This window comes from Pan troglodytes, chromosome 4 (genome assembly GCF_028858775.2).
Source record: "Pan troglodytes isolate AG18354 chromosome 4, NHGRI_mPanTro3-v2.0_pri, whole genome shotgun sequence".
Lineage (NCBI taxonomy): Eukaryota > Metazoa > Chordata > Mammalia > Primates > Hominidae > Pan > Pan troglodytes.
Window position 1 is genome coordinate 80985347 of NC_072402.2, and position 21160 is coordinate 81006506.

Genomic DNA, 21160 nt, shown 5'->3' on the forward strand with positions numbered 1-21160 from the left:
CTTCCTTGTTTTCTTCTTCTGTTCCCCCACCCCCCACCCCACAATCCTCACAACCACCTTATAAAACAAGGATGTCTGGCCCTATTTTATCAACATTGGCTAATGTTTTCTGAGCATAACTGTGTGTGAGACACTGTTCTAAATAAGCACCTTTGGCCGGGCCCCAGTGGCTCATGCCTGTAATCCCAGCACTTTGGGAGGCCAAGGTGGGCTGATCACCTGAGGTCAGGAGTTCGAGAGCAGCCTGGCCAACATGGTGAAACCCCATCTCTACTAAAAATACAAAATTAGCTGGTTGTGGTGGCGCACACCTGTAATCCCAGCCACTAGGGAGGCTGAGGCAGGAGAATTGCTTGAACCGGGGAGGTGGAGGCTGCAGTGACCTGAGATCACACCACTGCACTCCAGCCTGGGCAAGACAGAATGAGAGTCTGTCTCAAATATAATAATAATAATAAAATTAAATTAAATAAGCACCTTCCATGGATTACCTTATTTAACTGCTACAGTGGTGCTGCAGGGAGACACTGTTAGTATTCCCCCTTTTATAGGCCCAGATAAATAATGGAATCAAAGGTTGGGTGCAGTGGCTCATGCCTGTAATCCCAGCACTTTGGGAAGCTGAGGTGGGCGGATCACCTGAGGTCAGAAACTCGAGATCAGCCTGGGCAACACAGTGAAACCCCGTCTCCACTAAAATACAAAATTAGCTGGGCATGGTGGCATGCACCTGTAATCCCAGCTTCTTCGGGAGGCTGGGGCATGAGAATTGCTTGAACTCCGGAGGCAGAGGTTGCAGTGAGCTGAGACTGTGCCACTGCACTCCAGCCTGGGCCACAGAGTGAGACTCTGTCTAAAAAAACAAAACAAAACAAAACAAACCATAATAATAGAATCAAAGTGGCGAACTAATATACCCAAGGTCTCACAGTTCATAAGTAACAGAGCCAGAACTAGAACTCAGACTCATTGGACGTGGCCTTGCTCCTTGTACATCAGCCTGCTGCCTGCCTGCTTCTGATGACCTTGCCCCCCTGAACTATACCTGACTTAACCAGGCCAGCACCCAGTCTGGTGGTCCCTGCTCCTCAGCCACGGATGGGCCTCATATGATAAACATGTAGTTTGTGTCAGAAGCGTGTGGCTCTCTACCTGATATTCATTCTCTCTTCCTTTATTTTGTTGGGAGTGGCAATGAATTAAACTAAAATGCAGTCTCTCTTGCAGGTATGGATAGCTATACAACATAGTTCTGGCCAATGGGATGAAAGTGGAAATTGTTGGGTAGGGTTACACCAACATTCCTTTAGGGAAGAGCAGAAATTAGAGGAAAAATAAACCCCTGTGTCGTTAAGTCGCTGTTATGTGGATTTTTACCAATCCAACCAATTATCTGAATTACACCCCAAACACAGAATTCAGTGCCTGGAAGTTGGGGGAACTGAAAGTAACAGAACCTATAATGTGGAATTGGATGAGCAGGAGGGGTCAGGAAGCAGACGTTAAGGACTTGAAATTTGCGGACTGGAAAGTGTTGACCCTAGCTGTTCAATGTGAAGTATCTGGTCAAATTGCCTACTGCTGGATGTTGCAAAGTCATTTACATCTTGACTGAGGTTGTGGAGCTAGGAAAAATGGTAAGAAAAATTTAGAATATTGGTAGGTGCTTTTTCTTTTTTAACTTTTTTTTTTTTTTTTTTTTTTTGAGACGGAGTTTCTCTCTTGTTGCCCAGGCTGGAGTGCAATGGCACGATCGCGGCTCACCATAGCCTCCACCTCTTGGGTTCAAGCAATTCTCCTGCCTTAGCCTCCCGAGTAGCTGGGATTACAGGCATGCGCCACCACACTTGGCTAATTTTGTATTTTTAGTAGAGGTGGAGTTTCTCCACGTTGGTCAGGCTGGTCTCGAACTCCTGACCTCAGGTGATCTGCCCGCCTCGGCCTCCCAAAGTGCTGGGATTACAGGCGTGAGCCACTGCGCCTCGCCAATAGGTGCTTTTTCACTCTCAGCAAAGCCTACAGCTCCCCAACTCAGTAAGCAATCAGAGATAAAGAGAACTATCACTTTGCTTAGAAAGGCCCTCTTGACATTGAGTCTGCAATCTAAATTGCCTGGGAAGCCCACATTATGGACGCTTGCAGGGTTACAAAAATCAGCTTTATCAGAAGCAGACAAGTGGTGTCCTACTAGCCGGAGTTTGTAAGTCTGCTGGCAAAAATGTGATTACCCAGCAGAAACCACTGTTTCAACTGTTCTCAGCAGCATACATTAAGTAGCACACATTAAGTTAAAATTTAGGCTGGGCGCGGTGGCTCATACCTGTAATCCCAGCACTTTGGGAGGCCGACGCGGGCAGATCACGAGGTCAGGAGATCAAGACCATCTTGGCTAACACGGTGAAACCCCGTCTCTACTAAAAATACAAAAAATTAGCTGGGTGCGGTGGTGGGCGCCTATAATCCCAGCTATTCAGGAGGCTGAGGCAGGAGAATGGCATGAACCCAGGAGGCGGAGCTTGCAGTGAGCCGAGATCGTGCCACTGCAGTCCGGCCTGGGCGAAAGAGTGAGACTCTGTCTCAAAAAAAAAAAAAAAAAAAAAAAATTAGAGAGATAAGTGCGGATTCTAAGTTAAAAAGTAAAGGATTCAAATCATAAGGAATTGACCAGAAACACACAGACTAGATACCTTAAAAAAAACTCCAACCCTGGTCCACAACAGCCTGGGATGCTTAAATCTCTACAGCAACCTTGCAACTCTTCCTCTCCCTCTTTCTCACCTGCAACTGACATCAACAAGTAAGGCTTCAAAAAATGTTCAGCCCCCAGAAAAGGTGTCTTTCCTGTGCCCATCACAAAAGTGGCCATGGTGGACAGGGAATGAAGAATGACCTCCCGGGGCCAGGAGCGGTGGCTCACGCCTGTAATCCCAGCACTTTGGGAGGCCGAGGTGGGAGGATCGCCTGAGGTCAAGAGACTGAGACCATCCTGGCCAATGTGGTGAAACCCTGTCTCTACTAAAAATACAAAAATTAGCCAGGCATGGTGGCGGGTGCCTGTAGTCCTAGCTACTCGGGAGGCTGAGGCAGGAGACTCAGGAGGTGGAGGTTGCAGTGAGCCGAGATTGCACTACTGCACTCCAGCCTGGTGACAGAGCGAGACTCCATCTCAAACAAACAAACAAACAAACAGACCTCCCAGTAAGAGGCAAGGGCCATGGAAGGCCATAAACAAGGAGTTCCTTCCACCAGAGCAAGGGGTGGCCAGAGTGAGGACCCTTGCTCTTCTTGGCCAGAAGGATTTGGTCATAGCTATGGACAGTGACCACGATATTTTCCATCTCTTCTTTTATAAATGGAATTTTTTTTGTTGTTTGGAGAAGGAGTTTCGCTCTTGTTGCCCACGCTGGAATGCTGTGGTGCAATCTCAGCTCACTGCAACCTCCACCTTCCAGGTTCAAGTGATTTTCTTGCCTCAGCCTCCCAAGCAGCTGGGATTACAGGCGCCCGCCACCACACCCGGCTAGTTTTGTATTTTTAGTAGAGACGGGGTTTCACCACGTTGGCCAGGCTGGTCTCAAACTCCTGACTCGGATGCCTCGGCCTCCCAAAGTGCTGGCGTTATAGGCATGAGCCACCACGCCCAGCCCGGAAGTTTTTATTGTACTTATTTTATACCTTTTCCAGTATTGTATTTTGGGATTGCTCACAAGGAGCCCTATCTAGCGCTGATGGAGAAGACCACATAACACCCAGAGGTCTGGGGCTCTAGTCTGGAAATGCTACCTGGATGAGGCTTGGGTGCCACCTCCCTTGGCCTACGCCTTGAATGGAAAGAAGGGTATGTCTCAGTAACCAAAGAAGGGGACTGTGGCAGAGAATTCTAGTTCCCTACAGAGTATCCTGCTCGCTTTTTCCTTACTAACAGAAACCCACCTGTGTTCGAGGAGCAAGTGCCCAGCCAAAAAGCCATTTCTTAATGTACCTTCAGAGAGGAGTGGACATAAGATACAGTCCTGGCTCATGAAGTTTTTGGGAGAGGCATCCAGGGAGGCTCCTTTCATATAGGGTCTCTTTTTCCTTTTTCTTGCTTAGAATGCATATGTGATGGCTGGAGCTTTAGCAACCATCTTGTGACCTTGAGCAGCTATACCAGCCCCAGACATTCTACCTCCAGACTTCTTATTACATGAGAGAAAAACAGGCACCTATCTTGTCTAAGCCCTGTTAATTAGATATTCTGTTATAGCTGAATAAAATCCTTACTGAATATATTGCTTTCATTCACTTTTCACCCTCAGATTCAAGGCCCTGAACATAATCCTGAGTCCTTCAACTTCAGTCCTGCTACTTTTCCAGTTAGCAGTTATTACTGAGTTCCTGCCTCGATTTGAGGGTTGCCAAAAAATACAGAGCATGTGTCTGCCCCTTAAAAAGCTGAAAGCACACATAAACTTAACCAGTGATACATTAGCATAATTGTGCAGTCCCAGGTGTCTCACACAAACATACAACTGATTGAGAAACAGTGCAAATACAAACTACTGAGACTCCCTTAAGTCAGCTTAGGTTTTGGGGGAGCTAATTTTATTTTATTTATTTTATTATTTATTTATTTATTTATTTAATTTATTTATTTTGAGACAGAGTCTCACTTTGTCACCCAGGCCGGAGTGCAGTGGCACGATCTCGGCTCACTGCACTCTCCACCTCCCAGGTTCACGCCATTCTCCTGCCTCAGCCTCCCCGAGCAGCTGGGACTACAGGCGCCCGCCACCACGCCCGGCTAATTTTTTGTATTTTTAGTAGAGACGGGGTTTCACCATGTTAGCCAGGATGGTCTTGATCTCCTAACCTCGTGATCCGCCCGCCTTGGCCTCCCAAAGTGCTGGGATTACAGGCGTGAGCCACCGCGCCCGGCCTTTTTTATTTTTGAGGTGAAGTTGTACTCTTGTTGCCCAGGCTGGAGTACAATGGCACGATATCAGCTCACTGCAACCTCCGCCTCCTGGGTTCAATCAATTCTCCTGCCTCAGCCTCCTGAGTAGCTGGGATTACAGGCACCCACTATCATGCCCAGCTAATTTTTGTATTTTTAGTAGAGAGAGGGTTTCACCATGTTGGCTGGGCTGGTCTGGAACTCCTAACCTCAGGTGATCCACCCACCTTGGCCTCCCAAAGTGCTGGGATTATAGGCATGAACCACAGCGCCCGGCCTGGGAGAGCTAATTTGTATCTGCCTATATGGCTGACTCTACACTAGATGAAGGGCTGTGCGTATGAGGCAGAGAATTTGACCTAGCCTTTTATGCAACAAGGGTTGTTTCTGCCAGGCACTGTGCTAGGCTAGAAAAGAAAAGATGAACAGCCTGTGGAGGCTGCGGTCCACTGGAGAAAGAGACCATAAAATAAACAGCAACAATAAAATGCGTAAAGACCCATGGAAGGTGCACTTGGGAGCATAGGATGGATTCTGAGAAGTGAGGCTTTCCAAGGTCAATGCTGAGGTTTTAGGGGATGAGAGAGGTGTTTCCATATATTAATAAATTATAGAAGGTAAGAACCTAGAAGGAACCTCAGGGATTACCTCCTCCAGCCTTCAATTTTATACATGAGAGAAATGAACATCAAGGCAGGCCCAAGATCCTTCAATTTCTGGGTTTGATGACCTTTGAAGAATAGGAAAAAGAAAAAAAAAAATGAATGAAATGGAAAAGGATAACCTGGCAGCTATTTTGAGACTCTATTACCTGAAGATATTATATGTCCTATGGACTATCTGTCCATATAAAAATGGGAATGAGTAGAAATTGCAGGTAGACTCATGAATATTGAAGGCCAAAAAACCCTAATGAATATTAGAAGTTATTTCTGTTCCCTACCTACTTCTAAAATATATTTGCTGTGGCTTCAACTGTGAGCTCTGCGGTTTAAGACTGTTTACTCAGGATGTCAGGATTTGGCCAGTTCTGGGTTAATAATATTTCTAGAGTTTAGATATCTCAATTCTAAAAGAGCATACTAATTGAGGAAAGAAGGCATTTACAAGGCAATGTGCATATTTGTACAATGGCAGTTCAATGCTTTGAAACAGTTGCTATCTACTGAATAGGTAATTGACTGAGAACAGTCAGGGCTTCTGTGTTAGCAGCAAGAGAGCCATGAGGTCACTGTGACTGCCCATTACCTTCTGATCATCCTGTCCATGTGGTATGGATCGGGCAGCCATGATACTACCAACCCACTCATTCACAACCCAGTAGATCACATCATCCACATATAGCATTATCACATATTCTTTAATTACACCAGAGTGATTTTTTTTTTTAAAACAGGATAGATATTTTACAAATCCTTTCATACCAAGTGTGCTGTTAGATGCTTCTGGTGTTTAGACTTTTGAGTACATAATCTATTTACCGTATTTAAATTCTTAGCATGTAACTACTCAGGATCTGATCTCATCATTAATTAACAATGATTCAAATATTTATAAGAGCCAGTAATACACTCTGCCACTAGCTAGCTGTAAGGCCCCAGGCAAGTCATGTAAAATCTTTGAGCCTCAGTTTCCTTACCTGCCAAATGAGGTGGTTTTACTAAGTTTCTTTCCAGCTCCGGCATTCCCCCTACACCCCCCCAAATCTTGGAGCTAAGTTAGTGAGGCAGGGATGAAGTAGCTGGCCTCATTAGGAAGCATATACACAACCATGGAAGTTTTGAACTGCAGAGGAGATAGGCCAAATTGCTTTATCAGACTTTGAGTATCTGCCAAGACAAAGGAGGAGGGGAGCCCCAGGGGTGGTTTTATATTTATGTGCTTATAACCCTATCCCAGCTTTTCCAGAATACAAGAAGAAATATATCCTACTGAATGAAAGCTCTTTGGAACAGCAATAGAACCAAGGTTTCAAGAAGTGGGGAAGAACTTGCCTGGGGGGTGGGGTACAATAGGAAATCTGGGGTTTCCACTGAGGCCCCACAGCCTCTTTAATTTGGCAAGAGCCTAAACTGTGCGGAGACTGATGTCCACCCTCTCCCTTCCCTGGACTGCTCGCCTGCTTGCTTGCAGGAGCTAGGGCTGGAGTGCCTGATGCAGAGAATGAATTCTCAGAGGAAACCAAAAGATCACGGAGCACAAAGGTTCAACCTTGTGTCAACTGAGAAGCTCCCCCATTTCCCAGGCCTTGCTGTGGGAAAGGCCTCAGACAATGAGAAGGAAAGTCAAAGTCCATGGGAGTGAGAGGAACAAGAATCCTCAGCTGACCTCTTTCAGTCAGGAACTCAGAATTCAGAAGGAAAGATTTCGGAGGAGGTAGGTGAATATACTAACCCCGAGTCCCTCCATGACCCCTTTGCTATTCATGTGCCATCATGGCCCTTAATAGGGTGGGAGAGAAGTGATGTGGAGCGACTGTAAGAAGACGTGAGATAGCATAAATGGAGAGGAACTAGGCCGAAAACCACCGAACCTTGGGGCGAGGTCTGGGGAAATGATGAGGTTGGATCCACCGTCACTCTAGATCCTGCTGTGGTAGGGGCATGTGCACAGTTAAAAGACAGGGCTGGGCAGGGTGCAGTAGCTCATGCCTGTAATCCTAGCACTTTGGGAGCCTGAGGCAGGAGGATCACTTGAGCCCAGGAATTCAAGAGCAGCCGGGACAACATGGCGAGACCCTGTGTCTACAAAAGACTGAAAAATTAGCTGGGTCTGGTGCTGCACACCTGTGGTTCCGGCTACCCGGGAGGCTGACATGGGAGGATCTCTTGAGCCCAGTAGTTTAAGGCTGCAGTGAGCTATGCTCATACCACCGCACTCCAGCCTGGGTGACAGAGTGAGACCCTGTCTCAATATATTTATATATGTATGTATATATATATAATATATATGACATATATATGGGAAATATATATATGACATATATATATATGGGCTGGGAAAGGTCACTGCCAGGGAGGTGCCACAAGGTGACCCTGATCTTGGTGAACTTCCTACCATCCATGTCTTCAGGTTCTAAGGCTCGGAAACATGAATTCTGTCAGCACATTGCAAGGGCATCTATTTCTCATGTGTAAACATACAGTTACCAGCAAGAAAGCTCATTCATTCATTTTCAATTGGAAAGACAATTACTAAGTGGGCAGGATGTTTGCATCCACATAATCAATGCATGCTTACCCTGAAGGCAGGATGCTGCAAAGGCAAACTTGGACTAAGGAGACCCAGGTGAGTACAGGAAGGGCTCTAGCTCAGGTTGCTTCAGGCACTCCCTCTCCCACACTGTAGTTGAGGCTTTGCAAAGGAAATAGTCTACTTAGCCAAGACTCCCCACTACTAGAAAACATTAGAAAAGTCATGACTACCTTTTTTTTTTTTGAGACGGCATCTCGCTGTGTCGCCCAAGCTGGAGTGCAGTGGTGCGATCTCGGCTCACTGCAACCTCCACCTCCCGGGTTCAAGCGATTCTTCTGCCTCAGCCTCCCCAGTAGCTGGGATTACAGGCATGTGCCACCACGCCTGGCTAATTTTTGTATTTTTAGTAGAGACAGGGTTTCACCATATTGGCCAGGCTGGTCTTGAACTCCTGACCTCGTGATCCACCTGCCTTGGTCTCCCAAAGTGCTGGGATTACAGGCGTGAGCCACCACGCCTAGCCTCAGGCATCACTAACTTCTTACTCTTAGAGTTTTTGTCCCTGTTTTGCACTGACCACCCCCCTTCTATTCATACCCACTTTCTCCAAAGTGCACATTATGACATCAATAAGTAACGATTTCTGTTCTCTGAATTACAAGCACAATCCCATTTCAGTCCATCCTCCACAAGATCACTGTGATTTGATGTTTGTTTTCTACATGCATTCAAGGACAATGTCTTACCTTGGAAACTTGGAGACTGGCTATCCAACCCTGTATGTTGTATTTACTAGTTTAATTCTCAAAATAAAAACTTGACTTCCTTATGTCTAAGTTCGGCGCTGTGAAGAAGGGATCTCACTATTGCCCCAGGTCCCGAGGACACCTCTGGATTTAGTGTAACTACAGGAGCTAGCAAAGTGGCCATCTGGGGCACTCACAGGCAGTTTTGATGTGCTCAGAATGGTGTCTGTGAATGCCTGCAGGAGGTGAGGACGGGAGGGACAGAACTAAAGTCACAAGCAAAGCCGGGATTTCATGTTCTTTTTTCCACTCTTGACCTGGAGCCCTACTGAGGAGCCTTATGCTCTGAATTTCCAGACAGCTCCTGCATTTTCCAGAGTCCTGAGGCCCTGTGGCAGCATCCCAGTGCCACAGATGAGGGAACAGATTGAGAGGGGACCGGAGACTCAGTGACAGTCAGAGCACTATGTGTCCATGACGTCACTCGGCAAAAACTCCCTGCAGATTGGAAGGCAGGTTCTCATCCATTAAGCAAAGCCTTTCTCCAGGAAATTGGAAGCGGGAAAAAAATAAAACTTCTTTGTATTAGAGACAACATAGGCACAAGGGCACATCTCCACAGGGGAAATGTAGACGGTTGGGTACATTTAGGACAGGAGTCTAGTGTTTCCATTGCTGAGGCCTCAGAGGGAGGTGCTATAGGAAATAGACACTCTCACGCACGCTGCCGATCTGGGGAATTACCAAGATTAGCAAAATGGCCATTACCTGCCACCCACCAGGTTCCACTGAAGCATTTCCAACATACTTTAAGCACCCTGGTTGGACGACTCCAAGTTCAGTATCAATCTCTTTGTGATGCTGAGCACGCAGACTGTGCCAAGTGAGACACTAAAGAAACTATGTGAAAATAACCGAAGACTTGTTCTCAACTTGAAATCTCAAGTCTTCTCGCCTGAGGAGGTGATTAAAAACTTGGCCTCCTTCCCCGATGCGCATGCTCTAGCCCCCTGCCTGGCAAGCTCAGGTGCTCTCCTGCCCAGTCCTGTCCTCATCCTTCCCTCCCGTGTTCTCCAAGGCTCTCTCCATGACACCTTCCACCCAAGTCCTTTCCCACGAGTCTCAAGACCAGAAAAAAAAAATGGAAAGAAAGACGCGTGCATGCTTCTGGTGTTCCCAAGTTCCACAAGATAAACACTGGTTAAGCCAGTGAGGAATGACTCCTCAGGCAGGAATCATTCATTCATCCAGCAAATATTTATTGAGTGCAATAAATCAAGTTTAAACCAACTTTATCTAAAATAAAGTTTAAACCAACTTCATCTAAAATAAAGTTCAAACCAACTTTAAATAAAAGTCCTCACCTTTGGGAACTTAAAATTTAAAGTGGTGGCCAGGCACAGTGGCTCACGCCTGTAATCCCAGCACTTTGTGGGGCTGAGGCAGGCTGATCACTTGAGGTCAGGAGTTCAAAAGCAGCCTGGCCAACATGGTGAAACCCCGCCTCTACTAAAAATACAAAAATTACCCGGGTGTGGTGGCGGGCACCTGTAATCACAGCTACTCGGGAGGCTGAGGCAGGAGAGTTGCTTGAACCTGGGAGGCAGAGATTGTGGTAAGCCGAGATCGTGCCACTTCACTCCAGCCTGGGCGATAGCGCAACACTCTTTCTCAAAAAAAAAAAAAAAAAAAAAAAAAATCTAAAGTGGTCTTTCCAAGCCAGCCTGAACCCCAGAATCATCTGGGCTTCTTAAAGATAGGCTAGATCCAGATCCAATCCTTAGAGATTCTGATTCCCAAGAACTGGGGGTGGTGGCAGCGAGCAGATACCTGTACTTGTAATGAGTGTTTTGGGTAACTGGTATAACATGGTCCTGGAAACTGTTGATCAATTAGAACAAGAGGTGCCAACTCCTGCATGACTGAGACTGGGACCACAGGAAGAAAGTTAATTTTAACATCCTAATGTCTCCGGAGACTCCTCATTTCCCACCCATGTAGGGTTGTAAGATTCAGCAAATAAGAATGTATAGCTCCCAGTTAAAAATGAATTTCTGAAAACAACAAATAATGTTTTAATATAAGTATGCTCCAAATATTGTAGTATATCTTAATGTAGGCATGTCCCATGTAATAGTTGGGACATATTTGTACTAAAATATTATTCATTGTTTATCTGAAATTCAAATTTAACTGAGTGTCTGGTATTTTATGTGGCAACCCTACTCTACCCCACCCCAAAATGAAGCTCTCAGAGTCTGTGACCTGCATGCCTGTCTGCCTTTGTGACATATGGAATCCCAGCCGGCACCCCTACCCTGCCTCAACAGGCCTTTCACTTCTTCCTGAATGCAGATAGCACCCATGGGCCACGGCCACCCACACTGTGCCGGCATAGAGTGAATGAGTCAGACCTGGGATCACAGCTCATCACCTGACTTGGAGGAACTTCTCTTCCTGGCCCCCTGTTATCGCAGGCTCTGGTCTCATATGCCCAAATCTGCTCCTCACAGCCCAGCTGCCTTCCCTAAATGCCTCTATTCGCCCAAACCCTGTAAACAGTAGTCCCCTCTGGCCAGCTGACCTCCTGAAATAGGCACTGACAAAATGAGACGTCTGTCTCACATTATACAACTGTGTTATAAGGATGAAAGAAGATCAGGAACAGAAAGAAAAGATCAGAAATAGAAAAATGTTTGAAGTAATTACAAGAAGTAATCCACCAGTGATTTTCAAATCATGATCCTAGGACTACGTACAGCATTTAAACACAGCTGCTCTGATTCTATTAGTTTCATTTGCTTATGCTTCTGGGTAAGATTTTATTTGAATGAATTTAAGCAGCTAACACACTGAAGTATAGAGTTGGCGACCAGTTCTAAGAGATGCTCACAATGGCCTGTGGAGAACACTGTGCACTGTATACCCACCACTTCCTCCCTTTTTACCCCCTAACAGAAGCCTGGGTTTTTGTTTGTTGTTGTTGTTGCTTTTTTGAGACGGAGTCTGGCTCTGTCGCCCAGGCTGGAGTGCAGTGGCACAATCTCAGCTCACTGCAACCTCCAACTCCTGGGTTCAAGCGATTCTCCTGCCTCAGCCTCATGAGTAGCTGGGATTACAGACGTGCACCACCACACCCAGCTAATTTTTGTATTTTTAGTAGAGACAGGGTTTTACCACGTTGGCCAGGCTGGCCTTGAACTCCTGACCTCAAGTGATCTGCCCATCTCAGTCTCCCAAAGTGCTGGGATTACAGGTGTGAGCCACTGGGCTCAGCCTGAATCCCAGTTTTTGTGTAAGGATTCAACCATCCTCTTCCACCCATCAGGGGCCTCAGCTTTAAAGAAGGGCCTAACTGATCAGTGGTGTAAGTGACATCCTCCCCTTGCAGCAGGGTTTCAGGAATGAGCAGGTGACCCAACACTGGGAAATGAGACATGAGGTGACGCCTTCTAGAATCTTCTGGAGAATGTTGCCTTGCTCCTAAGACAAAGTGCTGAGATGTGATAGTCTCTCTTCTTCCTCTGGATGTTATCAGCTCTCAGTGACACGCCTGGAACTGCTGCTGCTACCCTGCTCCAGCCTAAATGAAGCTTAATCCTGGGGATCACAGAGTGAGAGGGAAAATGAGATCGGGACCCTGAGGACACCACGGAACCACTGAATATCCTTCCTGCTGAAGCCGGTTTGGGGTGGGTTTTTGTAACCAGCCTCTTGAAAACATCCTGTTATATGTGTGCTTCTGTGCTTGGAGCTGTATATTAAAAGGAAATGTCTAAGACAGACATGCAAATGTAAACTTCTGAGATTCGCAGCAATAAAAGTGGATCTACCTGTCTTTATTTCTATCCCAGAGGGCAGAAATGTGCTCATCATTATTTCTCTATAGACACTGGCTTTCGCTTTTCTTTGACTTTGAATAAAAATGCTCTACTTTAATGTTTGTTGATGAAATATCAAAAATAAACTTACTCCTCCTTCTGGCAAAACCTCCATATTTAAACATTCTCCGAACCACAAGAAAAAGCACAAGGTGTTTGAACTGCCTTGTGAACTTAACTTTGGAACACAAGCAAAGGCAGAGGCTGAAGCCCCCCCGGCATCCTTAAGGCGCAGAATCCCACAGCCCATGGATAGATTCCTGTGCCGACTCCACCCCCCACCCCACTCTCACGTGCTTGACTTTTCCTGCCGCGTTCCCCTCCAGTGACTATTGAGCTCGTCCCCAGGCTCCAAGGGTAGAACTCCCACTCTGCAAACTTTCTACCAATGCTGCTTCTCCCATTCATGCAGTTCCATAAACCCATTAAGTCAACTCTTCAGAAGAGGTCTGGAGGCTTGACTCTGGACTATTGACTCTGGAAAAGTGAGCTTGCTTCTCAGGGCTTCTAAGGGGTACAGTAAAGCCACCAGAAACTGGCGACATCTTCAATCCTCTAGCGAAGACACAACTAAAGCAGTGAATGGCTCCAGTTCAGGAGTGCTTATTCCAGCACAGCAAGACAGAAACAGCCAAAATGGGCAAGAAAATATAATACAGATTAATCATGGACACTAATAAAAACGAACACGTGAAGCTGCCAAGGAGATGAGAACAGGCATACCAAACTGAGGCCAATTAATTCCCTAAATATTTACTGAGTGCCCACTACCCTGTGCCAGGCATTACCACAAATTGCTAAAAATACAAACTGAACAGGTTCTGTTTTTGGCTTCAAGAGATTCCCAATTTTTGGCCGGGCGCAGTGGCTCACGCCTGTAATCCCAGCACTTTGGGAGGCCGAGGCGGGCGGATCACGAAGTCAGGAGATCGGGACCATCCTGGCTAACACGGTGAAACCCCGTCTCTACTAAAAATAAAAAAAGTTAGCCGGGCTTGGTGGCGGGCGCCTGTAATCCCAGCTACTCGGGAGGCTGAGGCAGGAGAATGGCGTGAACCCGGGAGGTGGAGCTTGCAGGGAGCCGAGATTGCGCCACTGCACTCCAGCCTGGGCGACCAGCAAGACTCCATCTCAAAAAAAAAAAAAAAAAAAAAAAGAGATTCACAATTTTCCTAGGGACAGCTACATAAATAACGTTAAAGGATGGCAGAATTCACTAGGTGGAATTGAGGGTGATAGAAGTCATTTACACAAGCCCAGTCCTGTGGAATCCTGAAGGTAAACATGCAGGTGGTATGTTGATGCAACAGGCAAGGAGGGCTGGCGTGGAGGGTGTGCACAGTGCAGGGTGTGTGCAGTGGTGGGGCTGGGAGTTAGTGTACAGGTGTAGTTTGGGGCAGAGTGCACATGGAGTTTGACTTCTGTCATATAGGTAATGGGTTTTGGTTATTGGTGGTTTAATTTTTTTTTAAGCAAGAGAGAGATATAACCAGATTTGTGGTTTCATTTTAGAAAAGTATATGAGAAAATGTTTGCCATAATATGTGAGGAGAAAGTAGGTTACAAAGTAGTTTTGATTGTTTTCATTTTTAAAAATGAAATTGATATGCAAAGTCTTTGAAGGATATTCACTAAAATGACTGTTTTCATCTCAGGAAAGGAAATCTATGAGTGGTTTTTCACCTTTAAATATCTAGATCTTCTAAATGCTTATGAACATTTATTACTTTACTGATTTAAAAACACCATGTGGCTGGGTGCGGTGGCTCACACCTGTAATCCCAGTGTGTCCGGAATTGGTGGGTTCTTGGTCTCACTGACTTCAACAATGAAGCCGCGGACCCTCGCGGTGAGTGTTAAAGTTCTTAAAGACGGTATGTCCGGAATTTGTTCCTTCTGACGTTCGGACGTGTTCGGAGTTTCTTCCTGCTGGTGGGTTCGTGGTCTCGCTGGCTTCAGGAGTGAAGCTGCAGACCTTCGTGGTGAGTGTTACAGCTCTTAAGGCGGCACATCTGGAGTTGTCCATTCCTCCCGTCCAGAGTTGTTCATTCCTCCCAGTGGGTTCCTGGTCTCGCTGGCCTCAGGAGTGAAGCTGCAGACCTTCGCAGTGAGTGTTACAGCTCATAAAGGCAGTGCAGACCCAAAGAGTGAGCAGCAGCAAGATTTATTACAAAGAGCGAAAGAACAAAGCTTCCACAGTGTGGAAGACCACCCGAGCCTGCTGCCACTGCTGGCTGGGACAGCCTGCTTTTATTCCCTTACCTGGCCCCACCCACACCCTGCTGAATGGTCCATTTTACAGAGAGCTGATTGGTCCGTTTTGACAGGGTGCTCATTGGTGTGTTTACAATCCCTGAGCTAGACACAGAGTGCTGATTGGTGTATTTACAATCCTCCAGCTAGACGTAAAAGTTCTCCAAGTCCCCACTAGATTAGCTAGACACAGAGCACTGATTGGTGCATTTACAAACCTTTAGCTAGACACAGAATGCTGATTGGTGCGTTTACAATCCCTGAGCTAGACACAGAGTGCTCACTGGTGCATTTATAATCCTACAGCTAGACATAAAAGTTCTCCAAGTCCCCACCAGATTAGCTAGACACAGAGCACTGATTGGTGCGTTTATAAACCTTTAGCTAGACACGGAGTGTTGATTGGTGAATTTACAATCCTTTAGCTAGACATAAAAGTTCTCCAAGTCCCCACCAGATTAGCTAGATACAGAGTGCTGATTGGTGCATCCACAAACCCCAAGCTAGACACAGAGTGTTGATTGGTGCATTTACAATCCTTTAGCTAGACATAAATGTTATCCAAGTCCCCACCAGATTAGCTAGGTACAGAGTGCTGATTGGTGCATTTACAAACCTTGAGCTAGACACAGAGCACTGACTGGTGCATTTACAATCCTTTAGCTAGATACAAAAGTTCTCCAAGTCCTCACCAGATTAGCTAGATACAGAGTGCTGATTGGTGCATCCACAAACCCCGAGCTAGACACAGAGTGCTGATTGGTGCATATACAATCCTCTGGCTAGGCATAAAAGTTCTCCAAGTCCCCACCTGACTCAGGAGCCCAGCTGGCTTCATCTAGTGGATCCCACGTGGGGGCCATACGGGCAGAGCTGCCCGCCAGTCCCATGCCACGCACCTGCATCCCTCAGCCCTTGGATGGTCGATGGGCCCAGGCGCCATGGAGCAGGGGGCGGCGCCCGTCGGGGAGGCTCCGGCCATGTGGGAGCCCATGGGGTGGGGTGGGGTGGGGCGAGGGGAGGGGGGCTCAGGCATGGCAGGCTGCAGCCCTGCCCCGCAGGGAGGCGGCTGAGGCCTGGCAAGAATTCAAGCACAGTGCGGGTGGGCCGGCAGTGCTGGGGGACCTGGCACCCCCTCTGCAGCTGCTGGCCTGGGTGCTAAGCCCCTCACTGCCCGGGGCCAGTGGCACCTGCCAGCCACTCCAAGTGCGGGCCTGCCGAGCCCGTGCCCACCCGGAACTCACGCTGCCCTGCGAGCGCCAGTGCACAGCCCCAGTTCCCGGCCGCACCTCTCCCTCCACACCTCCCAGCAAGCAGAGGGAGCTGGCTCCAGGCTCGGCCAGCCCAGAGAGGGGCTCCCACAGTGCAGCGGTGGGCTGAAGGGCTTCTCAAGTGTGGCCAGAGTGAACGCCTGAGGCCGAGGAGGTGCTGAGAGTGAGTGAGGGCCGCCAGCACGTTGTCACCTCTCACTAGCACTTTGGGAGGCCAAGGCAGGCAGATCACCTGAGACCAGGGATTCAAGACCAGCCTGGCCAACATGGTGAAACCCTGTCTCTACCAAGAATACAAAAAAAAAAATTAACCAAGCAGGGTAGGGTGGAGTGCATCTGCAGTCCCAGCTACTCGGGAAGCTGAGGCAGGAGAATAGCTTGAACCTAGGAGGTGGAGGTTACAGTGAGCCAAGACTGCACTACTGCACTCCAGCCTGGGCGACAGAGCAAGACTCCGTCTCAAAATAAATAAATAAATAAATAAATAAATAAATAAATAAATAAAAATTAGGCCAGGCGTGGTGGTTCATGCCCGTAATCTCAGCACTTTGGGAGGACGAAGCAGGCAGATCACGACATCAGGAGTTGGAGACCAGCCTGGCCAACATAAGTAGCCTGTCTCTACTAAAAATAAATAAATAAATAAATAAATAAATAAATAAAATAAAAACGCAATGTATGGGGAGTAGGGTAGGGACCCGAAAGGATGTCTGTGCACTGAGTGAGACCACAGGGCAGGGAGGCAGTTGGAGGACTGTTCCTCATAGCTCAGATGGGATCCAGTGACTGCCTGGATAGGGGAGTGGCAATGGGATGGTGGGGGAAGGGGCTGGCATCTTGGACAGTTTCAGAGGCACAGTTAACTAGTCTTGGTGACCACTTGGAATGAGGTTAGTGGGGAAGGGGATAGAGAAGAGGAGGAGTCCAAGATGACCTAGGGAACTGGAGAGACCTAGGGGCTCCGCCAATGAAGGCCCCTTATTCACACAGGCCTTGTCCTTTGCCTCTTACACTCCAGGAATCTGAGCTTGGCACTCTTGTCAGGACTCCAAACCAGACTTCTTGCCTTTCTGTTCCATTGGCTAGCTTCAGACCTAGTGGGAATGGCCAAGGCTTTCCTTCTTACTGTGACAGTGGACTGCCCCTCCCCCATGTCCACCTAACGCATGCTGGCCACACTCATGAAGCCTTAGTCCAAAACTCCCCATCTAAATCCACAGGGCCCAGGAGAGCCAGGTTTGTTACCGAAGTTCACAAAGCTCAGCCTCTTTTAAAGCAATTAAAAGCCCAGTGTGGGAGACCTTTGGCACCAAGTTTTTCCACCTACTAGGCTCTCAGCACAGATCTAACAGTCCACCAGCGTTGGAAGGCCAACGCGTTACCCTGGAGCCAAGTGGGAGATGACTACACACACACACACACACACACACACACACACACACACGCTCTGTGAGTGCAGCTCTCCACTCCCTCTTCCCCTTCCAATTTCCCAAAGCTCCCATTCAACAAGGAAAACATGGATCTGATTATGAGGTTTGACTTGGGCCAAACAGTTGCAGCCCTACTCTCATCAGGCAGACTGGAGTAGGGACCAATTTCCATCAGAAAGGCCAAGGGAAATGAGTGACAAGTATAGAACTGAGCTGGCTGGGCCAAGGAGAAGGAGCTGCAAAGGAGAAAATTGTCTCTATTACGTCAAATCCGTCCTCAGATAATGAACTGCCAAGCCACCACATGCTTTTGCAGCATCACATTAATCTTTTTTTTTTTTTTCAATTACATCTCTATTCCAGCCACCTAATAAAAAGTGTGGATCCATTCCCCACTCAGACAAGGATCTATGGAACATGAGAAACAGGCAAATTCTAACTAGAGGACACTATTTACAATCGGCTCCAGATTCCCAAAGGAAAACAATTTTGACTCAAATAAGTAATTTGAGAAAGACAACTTTTGAAAAGTTTAGGCATGAAGACGTTTGTACTATAGCGTGAGGAAGAAAGGCTAATTAGAAAACAAAATGTAGTTGGCAGCCTGCTGGAGTTGGCTCTCGATGTTTCCCAAGAGCTGATTGTTAAAATTTCAGGAAGTTTGCAAGCTGGTTGACATCATGTTGATACTTTGAAACCAGCCATGGTGGGAGTGTTTACACCACAGAAATTGGCAAATGCTACAAATCAGGATGGCCCCTCCCTGCCAGCCATTTGTTAAACATTTAACAGCACACTAAGGAGTATGATCCCTTTCCATTTTTAAAGTTCTATTTATATACACATTGGTGTATGTGTAAAAAGTCAGGAAGTAAAATAGCTAAAACATTAAAACACTAACTGTTTTCATTCTGGGTGGTGAGACTAACAAGCAGTTTTTTGGTTTTTGTTTTTTTTTTGAGACGGAGTTTTGCTCTTGTTTCACAGGCTGGAGTGCAAAGGTGGTGTGATCTTGGCTCACTGCAACCTCTGCCTCCCAGGTTCAAGCGATTCTCCTACCTCAGCCTCCCAAATAGCTGGGATTACAGGCGTGCACCACCACACCCGGCTACTTTTTTTGTATTTTTAGTCGAGATAGAGTTTCACCATGTTGGTCAGGCTGGTCTCGAACTCCTGACTTCACGTGATCTGTCTGCCTCAGTCTCCCAAAGTGCTGTGATTACAGGTATGAGCCACCACACCTAGCCACTAACAAGTAGTTTTTATCTTCTTTGACTTGTTTTCTTTTTTCTACAGTGAACCTGTATTCTCTGCACAATGATCAACTTTTTGGCAAAGGGGGTGGTTTCTTTCCCTTCTGAGCTCTGATTCACACCTTTCCTCATCTTTCTTTTATCTACTCCTGCCCTGGCCTCTCAGGTTTTTACCCTCTGTGTAGGGTGGTGCTCAAATCTGAACTACCCACCTACCCCCAGGTGAAGTGGAACTCCGGGAAATAAGAACAGGTGAGCAGATGCCAGGCTCCAGGAAGACACAGCCCCAGCTCAGCCCACACTGGGCTTAGGGCTGGGGTGAGCTGGCTTCTGGACCTCTGCTCTGGGCATAAAGCTGTTATTGGTGATTTAACAAAGGAGGGATGAACAGCTGGGGAGAACAGGAGTCACTGCCCAGGTCACCCTGGGACTCTGTGGCTGGAACACCATTCCTCTAGGTGTCGACATCGGTTTTCACCAGCTGCATGCTAGCTATTCCTGATATCTGTAAAGCGGGTAGATCACTCTCAACACTCTTCCATCTATGATCTCACTGTATCCTTGCCATGATTGGGTGCTCTCCCAATTTAACAAATATGTAGACACGGGCCCAGAGAGCCCAAGTGACTTGTCTAAAGTCACACAGCCAGGAGCTGAGCTGGGACAATAATCCAGGTATTAATACTGAATTTCAGGCTTTTTTTCCACTAGACTATCTCCCTCTCTCTGTTTCTCTCTCTTTCTAGGTAGATAAATCAATATATCTAAATAAATATTTTTTGAGACAGAGTCTTGCTCTGTCACCTAAGCTGCAGCGCTGTGGCATGGCCTTGGTTCACTGTAACCTCTGCCTCTTGGATTCAAGCGATTCTCCTGCCTCAGCCTCCAAGTAGCTGGGACTATAGACATGCGCCACCATGCTTCACTAATTTTTTTTTTTTTTTGTATTTTTAGTAGAGACAGGGTTTTGCCATGTTGGCCAGGCTGGTCTCGGGCTCCTGACCTCTAGTGTTCCGCCGGCCTTGGCCTCCCAAAGGGCTGGGATTACAGGCATGAGCCACCGCATCTGCCTTTCACTAGACTATATTGAATACATCATAAGACCCCAAATTTCTTGCTGAATAGTTAGAATGAAACTTGAGCTCCCATTGTCTCATGATTAAATAAGTCTAGGAGCTTTTTTGAGTAAAGGAAAGGGGCTACTAGCCCCAAGTTGACTTGGTTTTGGAACCAGTTTATGGTCTCTGCAGGAAAGTAAATAAAACTCCATCTTGTTTTTTCCTACTTCCTACATGCTCCCTGTACCAAAGACTTTTGACTGTCGGGTGAATGTTGGTGTTACAGACATGTTGCTTCTCAATGGCTTTCACTTCCTAATCCCATAGACTGTGACTCTCAAGAACTACATGTTGCCTCCAAAGTCCTCTGTCTCACATGAACATGAGAAAGCCGGGACAGGAGGGGCTTTCTGACACTCCATGGAACCTTCTCAAGCAGACAGTGAGCAACACGTGTGTCCATACCATATAGTCCAGCTTCAATCAATGGTCTCCTTGCTCCAGTTACTCAGTTGGCCTGCAGAAACTTCTGGTTGGTCTGTGATTGATGGAAAGGCCTGATTCTGTGCAGATGTAATTCTTCTAAAAACAGGAGGTGCCCTCCAGGCACAAATGTCTAGGAAACCATGAAAATAAAAAGGCAGCACTGATTCCAAAGTCTTGTTGACCAAATTTTTAAGATAGAAATTTAAAATTTATCCATTCTAGTATATTCTAATGTTGCGTCTGGAAGGTCAAGGAACCACCTAGATCCGTAAGACAGGGGCCAAGTGGTTGGAGTTGAGGTGCCAGTTAGAAACAAATACTTGTTCCTTGGTGCCAAAAAGGAGAACTAGCACTCAAAGAATTTTCTCAGGAAGGCAATTTTACTTCCATAGAAGGGTGCAACTCGCGGATGGGGCAATGGCGAGAGCACACCTGAACAACGGAGGGGAAGGGGTTCTTATTCCTGATGCAGGTAGCCCCTACTGCTGTGTTGTTCTCCTGTTGGCTAGGGTTGGACCACACAGTCTAAGCTAATTCCTATTGGCTATTTTAAAGAGAGCAAGGGTATGACCCAGAGTGGCGGGGTGAGCAGTTTGGCAGGAAAGACGGTTATAGAACAGGTAACTAAAGGTGACTTAGGTCAGAGCAGGT

The 21160-nt window shown here is 46.9% G+C and overlaps 1 protein-coding gene across 8 annotated transcripts in view; it reads right to left on the reverse strand.

The window, feature by feature from the left end:
- The window catches only part of PDZD2 (PDZ domain containing 2), a 472210-nt gene that overhangs the window by 318379 nt on the left and 132671 nt on the right, over positions 1–21160 (reverse strand). The window contains exon 2 of one of the 8 annotated variants that reach the window (XM_054685114.2): positions 20489–20639. The exons of 6 other annotated variants lie outside the window; for them this stretch is intronic. The gene's annotated coding sequence lies outside the window, so the exon portion shown is untranslated. Of the gene's footprint in view, positions 1–5584; positions 5667–20488; positions 20640–21160 lie in introns of all 8 variants that reach the window. One more of the 8 variants, XM_054685113.2, reaches the window with a different exon arrangement.